This window comes from Protopterus annectens, chromosome 1.part2 (genome assembly GCF_019279795.1).
Source record: "Protopterus annectens isolate FY-2018-M chromosome 1.part2, PAN1.0, whole genome shotgun sequence".
Lineage (NCBI taxonomy): Eukaryota > Metazoa > Chordata > Ceratodontiformes > Protopteridae > Protopterus > Protopterus annectens.
Genome location: NC_056727.1, coordinates 545,992,654 through 546,005,040, shown reverse-complemented (window position 1 = coordinate 546,005,040; position 12,387 = coordinate 545,992,654). Strand labels below are relative to the sequence as shown.

At 39.0% G+C, this 12,387-nt stretch overlaps 1 long non-coding RNA gene across 1 annotated transcript in view; it reads right to left on the bottom strand.

Annotated features, from left to right (window-relative positions):
• Nucleotides 1-2,818, bottom strand: part of LOC122792474 — a 148,273-nt gene extending 145,455 nt beyond the window's left edge. The window contains exon 1 of the long non-coding RNA XR_006363317.1: nt 2,633-2,818. This is a non-coding gene — a long non-coding RNA (uncharacterized LOC122792474). The remainder of the gene's footprint in view (nt 1-2,632) is intronic.
• Nucleotides 2,819-12,387: the final 9,569 nt, after the last annotated feature.

The window sequence follows — 12,387 nt, the reverse complement described above, 5'->3', positions numbered from 1 at the left end:
TTTGATGAAATAATTTACAGTCAACTGGATAAGGGGCTTGTGTAAGATCAATGAAGCTGAACCAGTTAGACTGCCTTTGTCAGCATTCCAAAGAATATCATCAGCTAATATATTCAGTAATGTTTATGCAGCCCACCCATCCAGAAATCAAGATGACAGAGGGTAGCATGTTATATATATTTAAATGCAGGTAGACAAATGAGTATAAAATAAAGATTTATGAGGGATGGTAGAACAGAAGTAGGACTGAAATTACTGGTAGAGGTGGGTTTAAGAACTTTTGAAAGGGGTTACCTATGCTTTGCATCCATGTAAGTGGCATTGTGTAGGTCCAGACTCCAGAGTATTGATTATAGATGTTGCATAAGAAGAAGACGTCTTCCTTTGTTAGGATGCACACCAGAGAGCACATTGGCCGCATCTTGGTATGCATATACAAGTAAGGAAAGTACTTGCAGAGGGAACCTGGAAAGTAGGAGCTGCACTAAATAGTGGAAAACGAGAACTGCAGGAAATGTGTGTGTGTGTGTGTGGGGGGGGGGGGGCAGAGGGTGGGCACTGAGCGGTATGCCCTTTATCTACGACTTACAACTTTCTTTTACCTAAGAATAGCCCTAAGAATGTACCTGTTAAAAATTCTACTTTAAAAGCTAGAAGATGTGATTCACTTGGGAGTTTTTGTGCCATGGACAATATATTTGGGGTACTTTGCTACCAATGGATTGGTGTAGGTTATCGGGTCATTCACGTCCAGTGTACTGGAAGATTGTTAGCCAGGCAGCCAGACCTGAGGAGGTGAAGTTTGGCAGAAATATAGTCCAAACTACAGAATGTGAATTTACCATCAGCACAAGAGGGTTCTTAGCTGATGATCGGTATGTGGGGAAGCTGTCTAAAGCAGAAAAACAAATATGGAATAAGTTGCTGCAGTGAGTGGGTAAACTTGCTACTAGCAAAGCAATGAGAGTGTCTTATGTTACCAGACTTCACAATTTCCTTTCAGAACTTACAACACCAGCGTTCTTTCAGGGTAGAAAATTAAATTTACCATTGCTAGTAGTGAAGCTAACATTTTTGCAGCTTGACAAGACACCTCTTTCTAGAGATATGACATGGCAGGATGCTTGGTAATATGACCTTAGCACTGACAATTAAATGTTTACAATTGCTTTAGTCCAGGGCAAAATCAACAGGTAGAGAATGCATGCTCAGCAGTACTCTAAAATGATTAGATGAATATGATTATATGAATAGATTTTCAGTTTAGATTATGTGCTAAGCCACTACTTGCAAATGTGCAAATTCACTAATATTACTAGTGAAATACACATATAGCCTGTGTGCAAGCATTTCATACAGGCAGAACTATTTTAAACATTGCAAGAGTGAATCTGCTGACAGCTAGGAATAGTTGGGATTCCCTGCTGCCTCCCTGTGCATTTTTGCACCCATGTTGCATTTATGCAGTAAATAGTTCATTCTATCAACAGAAGAGGATCACAAATGTTTGCTATGCTACTGATGCTACTGTTTAGGAAAGCTGGTATGTTTCCCAAAGCATCCACTGTCTCTGTAAATAGTGTTTCTGTAATTTGACATTTCAGTTATTTCAGCAATATCAATAAAACCAAAATGGAAGCCTCTAGATGCATAGAAAAAACATTTTAATACATTTCATGTCAATGCAAAGCTTTTGAAACTGTTTTCAAAAGAGTACCTTGCTTGGTTGGTGTTTACTTTTCATGAGGTAAATGTATTTCATAAAAGATTTAAAATACTGCTGCATGTTAATCGTTTTGACATTTCAAAGTCCAAACTTAGAAGAAGTGAGGATTAAAATAAATAGCAAAGGTCTAGCTAATGAAAATCAGGGCAGCTTTAAAAGTAGAGAAATATCTGGTACTGCAACAGGATGGGGTAGAAAGCTAAAACAACAGAGTGCTGACTGTTCAACAGTGTGACTGCCCCTTGCGTGTATTTAATAAATGAGCCACAAAGAATTTCATACTTTGCAAATTAACACCATTACACTTCTGAAAATCACCCACACATAACTCTGCGTCATGCTTACTCTAGTCAACCAATGTAAATCATAGAAAAGGTTCTTTGCATTGGTCATTAGTAACTAGCCTCAGTTTTTTTTTTTGCATTAATATAAAATCATTAATATGAATCTGCATGCAAAAATACAGACATTCTAAATGTAAAACATATGGAATATTAGCACAGGCATTTTATGCTCAGTTTTTATAAATACATATACAATACATACAACAGTGTAGTTCCCTGTTCCTGTGGCATCCATTGCTTTAACAGTTTAATGTTTTATTATCACCACTGCTGTTTTGTTCTGTACATTATATTTATTCATAACCAGAAAGCATACTTGGCAAAGTGACTTTTTTAAGGACAATCAAACAGCGCTGTCTGGTGAAGTGACTTGATCGGAGTCATACACTAGGCAAATGGTGATTGACAGAGTCGAACTCTGGATTAGAGGATTAACATTTTAGAAGTGCATAGTCCTAATCTGTAATAAACGGTAAGACAGCAATAAGCTATATGCAACATAAACTTACTGCTCAGTACACATGTAGTTCTGGAAGTAAAATATGATTCTGATTTTACATACATTTTCCCTTGTAGTTGTATCTTTTGCTAGAGTTCGGAATCCTCAAGAGCCCTCAGGATAATTTCACTCTTTGCTCTGGTGAATAATCAAGGTGAAACCATAGAATTCAAATGCTCCCATTAGCTATATTTCTTTTTCAGCTGGCAGTGACTATCTCAGACAATTAATAAGTACAATAAGGGCTTCAAAAAGACTATAAGACTAAAGCAGTGTGTTGGCAATCAGGTGATGAGTGTTGTAATTGGAAAATGCAAACAGTTCTGTATGAATCATTGCTAAGAATAGATCTGCAGTCATATGCCAGGCTGTGCCCCCCCCCCCCCCAAGAAAGGACAGGGGCAGGCTGAGCATAATGATTCAGAGCTTTAATGAAGCATCATGAAAAGGGTTACACTTCTATGATTATTTGCAATTTTGTACATTTGTAAATGTCATATGACCTAAAAATACATTTTCACAGCTGAAGGTATTGTACATATGAACAATAATTTTGGAATACATGTAAAGCACTATATAGTTTAACTAAAGAAAGAGCAAGTGCTCATGCATTTTTCTCATGGATTTGGGGAAGAATACATGTATGACCACTGTACAGGTGATTAATTCATTAATTGTTTAATTAATGACTGTGTTATATAAGTACTGAGGTGCTGTACAAACAATGAGGTGTTTTATGTCTGTGCATTTTAATTAATGGTTTTGTTATAAAAGGATAGACAAGATTTGTGTGTCTAATCCCTATTAGGATCATAAGGTCCAAGCCAAGGTATTTTTTTTTTTTTTTTGCAACTTTTAATGCACATTGAAGAGAGATTATTTTCAATCAATATATATTTTTACATACTCTTCAATATCAGCACTAGGAAGTAAACAGACTTTAAAGAGGAATTAATATTTTCTGAATTTTTCATGTCTAACAGCCATGAGCACTAGTCAGAATTTGGTGTTACGGTGATCTTTTACCATTTGCATTATTCATAAATAAACCACCACCAGTCTGTTAAGTACTGAATGTGGCCCCATGTTTAGGTTGCTATTCGGCAGTAGTGTTACCGAGAATTTTGGCAACTCAGCAACCAACCATAAATAGTGCCAGGATGACTTTTATTTATTTAGACTTTATTAATCAGGAAGGATTATTATATCAGATGCGACTGTTTTTAGTACAGTCCTTGGAGAGCAAAATGAAGTTAAGCAGTGAAGATGGCTGTAGTGGTGTATAGTGGGTAAACAGAAAGGTCAGAGGTTTAAAATAAAATTACCCTCCAACGGCCCATCAGTGTTGCCAGTTATACAGTTTCTAGAATGAGTCAGTGTTCTGAGAAGATAGAATGAAGGGAAAAGTACTAAGTTCCAGTGTCACCCTCTTTCAGAGGCTGGTATTCATGCATTGTTTTTGGAGCTTGAGAGAGCTCAGATGAAGCAGTACATAGAGTAGGCAAGGTGCTGGCAATCTATGCCATTGTGTCACAGTGCATCCTGCTTCTCAGCAGGTGAAGCTATGACAAGAAGGCTATGGCTGACCACGTTTGCAGATGACTGCAAGTTGGGTGCTGTCATCAATTCCCCTAGTGATGTGGCCATCCTCCAAGAGGGTCTCACCCAAACAAATGACTGGTGCTAGAAACATGGCCTCAAACTGAATGTCAGAAAATGCATCATCATCCCTTTTGGGGTGAGTGATGTCCCCACAAATTATTACATTAATAACAATGTAACCACGTCCTAAGCATGCAATCAGTCATGAGGAATTTGGGCATCCAGGTTGATAGCAACCTGACTTTTGACCACCATGTTGCTTCCGTTGTATAGAAAGCTTTCTACATGGCCAACCTCATAAGTAAGGGTATCTCATCCAGGGACAAAGAGGTCATAACATCCCTGTATTCTTCCCTTATAAGGCCCATTATTGAGTACAATGCCCCTTTTGGCATGTACCTAGCAAAGCACATGCAGCAGCTTGAGAGACCACAGAGGTTCCTCACCAGGAGAATCCAGGGCCTCAAACATCTGCTCTATACAGGTAGGCTAAAAGCCCTGTCCCTTTACTCAGTTTCATACAGACTCCTCAGAGCAAATCTCTGTCTGGCATACAAAGCAATCTCAGACTCCGCCTTGATGGGACTGCTGCATATCAGGAAGTCAAGCTCCACTTGAGTAAACCACACGCGCGACCTCAACCTAGTCTGCAACATCAATAGGACTTGTTGGCGGGACAGATTAATGTTCCAGAGACTCCCCCATCTGTGGAATAGACTCCTTCTCTACATCAAGCAGAGTACCTCATTTTCCCTTTTTAAGTGCAACCTGGATAACTGGATGGGAAACGTAAAAATCACCCCTGGGATTTCACCTATGTCCCTGCTGGACAGTGGCACTGGGTGCTGACTCGTCTAAACATGGGCTAAACTCTTGGCTAGGTTTATAAGGCCAATAGCCTAGTAACGTCCTGTGTTCCTATGATCTTATGAATGTCTGCTTCTTGCATGGCACTATTCAACATTGCAAGGAATCAGGATCAGTTACCTGTTACTTCTCAGGGTAGGTGGAGTGGTAAGCAGTTTAGGTTTGTATAGGCCAGTACCTAGCATAGTACCAGCAGTTCATAGGTAAGTACTAGGCTAGCTGCCTTTGTGGGTAATTTTAAGCCTTGACAATTTCCCTTGGTGAAAATCAAACCATGTACCTCTTGCCTGCGAGGCAAACTCCTTATCCATTATGCCAACCCCTAAGATTAAAGACAGAGGTCAAAGGGAAAAGGTGAATAGTCAAATGTTGGCCTCAGCTGGAAGGGCTATCAAATTAAAACATTTAAACAGAACATAACATTAGCCATGTTGTATTCATAGGTTCATAGTTTGATTGGATGTTACTAGGCTATTGATTTCAGGGTTTTACAAGCCTAGCTGTAAAATCCTTGTATAATACTAGATGAGAGATATTGTCTATGCTCAAGATTTTTCTAGCAGGGATTACCCATGTCCAAGAGGGAAGCAGAGGCAATACCTGGCAGAAATTTATGGTTTCCCATCCAATCATTCAGGTTGCACTTAAACAGTGTCATGGAGATACTCTGCTTCACATAGGTGCCGGAAGCTGTTGAAGACTGGGGAGGCAGAGGGTGAGAGGGGCACTTAGTGATCTAAAAATGGCAATTTTTTATAACTATTTACTACCACAACATAGGTTCACTTGGAGGACTTTTTAAGCGTAGCCAATTCCCTTTTGGTGCATGATTCTTGAATTAACATTTTCTGATTAGTCTTACCTATTCCATGGCTGATAATTGTATATTAGCCCTAGTGAGAATAACTGTGATCATTCCATAGATAATTTGAGGGGATCCATATAAGGGATGCAGCATTTAGGAACTGCCTCTATCCATTAGTGGCATGAGGGGCAATCCTGGAGTACATTTTCTATTACCCATCGTTAGATCCAAGTTACTTTTGAATATGGATGGATGACCTTTGTTTTATTTTTATGGATAGTCTGTTCTGGAACAGTGGTAGCCTCTGTGGTATATACCCATCTCTCCACAACATTCAGTTTAAATACCTGGACTGAGTATTTCTGATGCCATTTAACTTGCTGATGTTCAGTAGGTCCGTCTGTATTAGGTCAGAGGATGTCTTGTATGCCAGACATGTCACCTCTAAGCACTTTGTAGGATACTGAGTATAGTAATAAATTTTTGAGGTGGTCCATGCAAGACCTATTGTTTAATACTTGTATCCTTTTAAGTAAGGTATCTCTGAAGGTATTCCAATTGTTGCATGGGGCTGGACAGATACATTCCAAAGTGGGCATTATACAAAAAAGAGCTTTGTAAAGGGGACAACAACATCTCCAGATCTAGTCACAATCAATTTGTTTATAAGCTGCGCAATATAGAAAGGCTTTCTTATGACTCTGGGCACATGTTGGTCAAAAGTTAGGTCACTGTACACACAAGTTCCGAAATGCCAAACAACTGGGTCAGTTCTCATAGGGCATTGTCATGATTTTGACACCAGTTATTGTTTGGGACAATCCTTCCTGCATGATGGTTAAGTAACTTGGGGATTCAATAACTGCTCCTGGCTTGCAGTCATCTCAAACTTAGCTGGCCAAAGCCCTTTGGTATTCCCTTTTACTTTTAAGAAGTATACGCAAACAGAAAAAGTCTCAGCACCAAACCCTGGGGGACTTCATTGGTGACTGGTCTCTTCCCCTATTTTGATCTCCTGCATCCTGTGAGCAGGTTGGCAATCCAGCTACTGAAGCAAGTGTTTGCTCCTCTTATATTATTCATCTTTTTTACTACACATGAGTCGGGGATTGTGTCAAAAGGCTTGGCCAGGTAAGGTAATGTGGTGTGAACTGTTTTACCTCCATCCATTGCTTTGGTAACAAGAGTAAAGTTTAAAATTTGCCTATGATTTTGAGCCCTTCACACTTTCCTGTGGGCTGTTTTCAAACACATTTTAGGGTCATGCATGCATGTATGCATTCTTTGATTCACCTTCCTGATTGTATTAAATTATATTACTTGTATAATACAGCACCAGTTGTTAGATTGGTGCTGTATTATATAAGTAATATAATTTAATACAATCAGGAAGGTGTTGTATTAAATTATATTACTTGTATAATACAGTATCAGTTGTTCGATTGCATTTTAAATTTGTAGTTTTGAACAGTCATCTAGTAAGCAATGAAACAAAATGTATCAACCAATGACAAAACTACCCATTTCAGAAAATTTCAAGTATAAAAGGCCACTCGAACTTCTGTCATTACAATCCACCAATATCAGTAAATATGCAAAATATATGCAGAAATAAGTAATCTAAATAATTCCACATTAAAGGGATCTCCAACTAATGAAGGGGTTGCTGCTAAGAAACAACTTTATATTTCATTGTTTCATCTACAAATAAAGTGACTGTTGCCCTTGAAGAATACATTGTCAATGTTACATTAAAAAATGGTAAGCTAGTAATATTGCAATAGGGAATGGATGGCAAACTGATAACAGGTTCATAGTTATTAGGTAATTCCTCCAAAGGAGGACATTCACAGGACTGCAGCATCCACTCCCTTTAAAGTACAACACAGTACAGTATCAGCGATCCATCTGCATACTGTGGGAGTAGTACCCACAGCCTTCTGCATCAAAAGTAAGACTACTACCTGTTGTGCTACTAACAATGCAAGCAGATTCTGAATAAGCAGCACTAAACTTCTCTTCCCCTGAAGCTGTCAGCAAAATTTTTTATTTAACATTTGTTTACCAGGAAAGTCCAACTTGGAACAAAGCCAAGTTTCAGCAGAGGCCCAGGGAGAAATGCTCCAGACGCATGACTTTGTAACATGGGAGGAAACCAGAGGAAACCCACACAAACACAGGGAGGACATACAGACTCCACACAGAAGGCACCCCAGCCAAGAATCAAACCAAAAACCTCTTGCTGTAAGGCGACAACACTACCACTGCACCATCCACTTAACACAACTAAATCTCTCAATTTCACAGCAGAAGAAATCTGGAAAAAGCCAAAATGTATTTTTGGGTGGCGGGGGGGGGGGGGCATAGGCCCAAAACCAGGGACACATTTTAAATATTGCTTGTATAATGTTAGAATGCTGCTAAAATAGTGTTACCATGTGTTTCCAAAAAAGATGGGAAGACTGAAACTTAAAGGGCTATCATTATTTAATGAATTCCATTCTCACTGATTTGCCAGAAAACCACAAATTTTAAGAGGAACAAAGCAAGCTTCCTGGATCACAGGCGGTGGTATGAGTAGAGAATGCAGGCTCCTATACCTAAGATACAGGGTTTGAGCCAAAGGAATTCTAACCACCAGTCATAAGTAACTGGACACGCACACACACAGTAATAAATGGAACCCTTTGTAACTAATCTAATGTTGCACTAATAAAATCTAAACAATTAAGCTGGTACTTGGTGTTACTAAATGGGAGCTTACAGCTTTACATAATAGGCAATTTAGCTTATGAACGGTTCCCATAAAGGCAAATGTTGGCAGTATCAAACAGTGAATGCTAACCTTCAGACAAGTCATTTCCAGTGGGTTAAGAAATGCTGCAGTTTTAATGAACTTATTTACAAGCATTATCAATGTATTTTACACTAAATGTTACATTTTTCTAATGGTCAAATGAAATCTTCAGAGAGATGTATAAAGGAAAGTCACAATTATTACTCAAATGCTAACCACTTAAAAGTTCTTGTAAAATTCCTTTTTTAAGTTTCTGTCATAATATTGTAACTTGTTTCTTTTGTTCAATGACATAATTTTTTCAGTAAACATTTTATATAAAATACCCTAAGGCTGCAAAACTTCATCTGTTTATATGATTAAGTTCAAATACCCAAGACATGGCAATTACAGTTCCATTGTGCAGTTTTATTTTCATTATATATATATATATATATATATATATATATATATATATATATATATATATATATATGGGTTCTGTTCATAATTTAGAAATACTGAAATCCCGAATTTCAGTATTTCGAAATTATAACATGAAGCCTTGAAACCCCAAAACACCAGAAGTGCGAAATTCAAAATCCTGAAGTACGGAGATTTTGAATTAGCGCTTCTGGTGTTGCGGTGTGTGAATGGTTAGGTGCTAGTTCGGGTATTTATGTATGTGTAAGTGTGTTGGTTAGGGGCTTTAGTGTATGTCAGAGTGTTTTGTGACTGTGATGTGTGTGTTTGAGGGACTGTGAAATGTGTGGGCGTGAGTTACCTTTGTGTGTCTGATTGTGCGATCTTGGAGGGGGGGTGTGAGGGGTGCAGGGGGCTTGCACCCCTGATTATATGTGGTCCAGGGTTGTCTGTGTGCTTGTGGGGGGAAGTTGTGTGTATGTTTATGTGTGTACTCTGTATAGTGAAGGTTCAGGATTTCGAGTTTCATGGTTATGGCTTTTCGGGATTTGAAGGTTTCGGCTATGTAATTTCAAAATACTGAAATTCGGGATTTCAGTATTTCGAGATTTCATAGTGAACCCATATATATATATATATATATATATATATATATATATATATATATATATATATATATATATAATGAGGGAGTGATCTCCCCCAAGAAATGGTCACTGTTGTAGCACACTGGCAAACCATAGCAGAAGCAATTTCCTTAGCACAACAATCATTAGCATTCCACTTGTTCCTCAGCTTCTGCATATTCACGTAACACTCAAACATGCATTAAATGAACAAAAAGCACAAACATAATTTACATCTGAATGCCAAACCCATGCAGTCACCAAATTCTCCTCCCAAAATTACACATAAACACATAAGCACTCACAAGATTACTGAACTTTCTTGTATTCCTCCATACACGTTGTTAGCATGTTGTGCATTTGATATTTTTTGATACACTAAAACACAGTTGTCCAATTAAATACTTAGTATTTTGCACTACACCGGCACACAAACACATGCATGTACACACACACACACACACACACACACACACACACACACACACACACACACACACACACACACACACACACACACACACACACACACACCTCAGCACAGCCTGCAAACATAAAAATGGATGTCAGCACAGCCTGGAAACATAAAAATGGATGTCAGCTCAGCCTACAAACATAAATGGAGCACTCATAAACTTGGACCTTAAGCCTGATAGAAAAATGGACCTCGGCTTGCAAACATAAACGGAGCACTCCTTACTACACATAAAATCCTTACCTCATAAACGGACCTTAGCCTGCATTTAACAAAAATGGAGCTTCCTTCCAGCGCATAATCCTTACTGTGACTCTGGAAGCAGGCTTGATGTGGAACAACGTCTACGCACTTTTGTGTTGTGTTTGAATTTATGTTAGCGTGCAATGCATGCATGGGTCTGCCTATAGGTCTTACAGCTGTAAAAGTGTGTGTGTGGGGGGGCGCTCCCTCCCCCTCACTCTGTGGTTCCGGTGCCTATGCTTCTTCACATTGATTAGAAGCCTATTCCAGAGGAGTAGCAACCTTTGAGAGATGTATCTGTGTCTCCAACAGGTCCTATTTATGTCACATGCTAGACTGAGGTCCCTGAAATGGGTGACTTTAGTCCCATTTGACTTCCAGATGTGCAGTATTTTCATTAGATTTGGGTCAGAGATAGACCTGTAAGCCTTTCACAGATTGCCAATAAGTAGCTATACACCATTGAGTAGAGTGACAACGACTTCAGTCTGTCCACATAAGACATGTAGTACAATTGAAACTTAGCATTTATAGTTCTCTTGGATGGTTTGGTATGATTAGAGAAGCAGAAGCTGGTTGCCTAACTCTCTAGAGCCTTTCTAAGACAAGCGCCAACCCGCTCAAGCGAGGTCCTTAAGTATAATACAAGAGCAAAGCAGATAATACAAAGAAACCAAGGAAAAAGCTCAAACTGAGCCCTGCACCAATGAAACAGCCCAAACTGAGTCCTGAACCAATGAAATAGCTCAAACTGAGCCCTGAACCAGTAACCTTCAATTAGACCATCCTACTGTACACTCCTACCACTGCCATGAGGGTATGGGGGGGGGGGGTTCTCCAAAAGAAGATATCCTGATTTTTAGTGCTCAGTCCTCAAACAGAACCAGATTTAGCCGGTCTGAATTCAATCTATACTACAGCCAATAGAAGTACAATAGAGCAACACAATTAAAGCAGAATACTTTTTTTCTTAAACTGACTAGGCAACAGAGTAAAAAGCAGCACATTTTTTTCTTAAATTAAATATAGCAACAGAATAAAACAGCAGAACAGATATTTTCTTAAATAAGTAAACGCAGCAGTTGGTGTGAAATACAAAGTGCAACAAATGCAGTAGTAAAATGGAAACTTGGCATTCATAGTTCTCTCGGATGGTTTGGTATGATCAGAGCAGCAGGGGCTGATTGCTTAAATCTGGAGCCTTTCTAAGACAAACTGCAGGTGAACAGATTCATCTTTCCATTACTGATGATGATGACCTCCTGAGTGTGCCATCTTACAGAACAGATGTTAAACTGAGGTCACCCAGGTTGATATAAAAGATCCCATGGCACCTCTAGTCAGTATGAATACCTCCTTGGGTCTCTCCCCTGAAAAGACGCCAGTGAGACTAACCTATTTAATAGAGAATAAATAAGTAAAATCATTTGGAAGTGACTCTGTGATGTGCAGCAAGGCAGACAAATGAGACCAGCCATGAAGTCAATGGAAGGAGCACCTATGTGATTTTTGTGACGTCATTTTATCCAAAAAAGCACAAAGCGGTCATAAGTGACACTGTTTATTTGCTGCAGGAGCTGCTGAAATTGTAATAGGTGCTTATTTATCATACAAGAGGGATGGTATGCAGTGCATAGCAGAGTTACAAGACTGTTGCCTGCAGTATGCGTATTAGAAATGGTGGAAGCATTAAGGATAAGGATCTGATGAGGTATAATGTTCATAGACTAATACTTCTGCTGTCATCTCCCCTCTCTGTGAAGTGGGCTCGCTCTGTTTAAACCTCTTGGGCTGCAGGTGCACCCCCCCCACCCTCCAAACTTGAATAAGTACTATTGCTGAAGTGCAATTCCAGTGAAAATATTACAAAGGCTTCTCTGCAAGCACAGCTTTTCTTCAAATTAAACACAATATGTTTAAACGTCTTGGGCTGCAGGTGCACCCCCCCCACCCTCCAAACTTGAATAAGTACTATTGCTGAAGTGCAATTCCAGTGAAAAT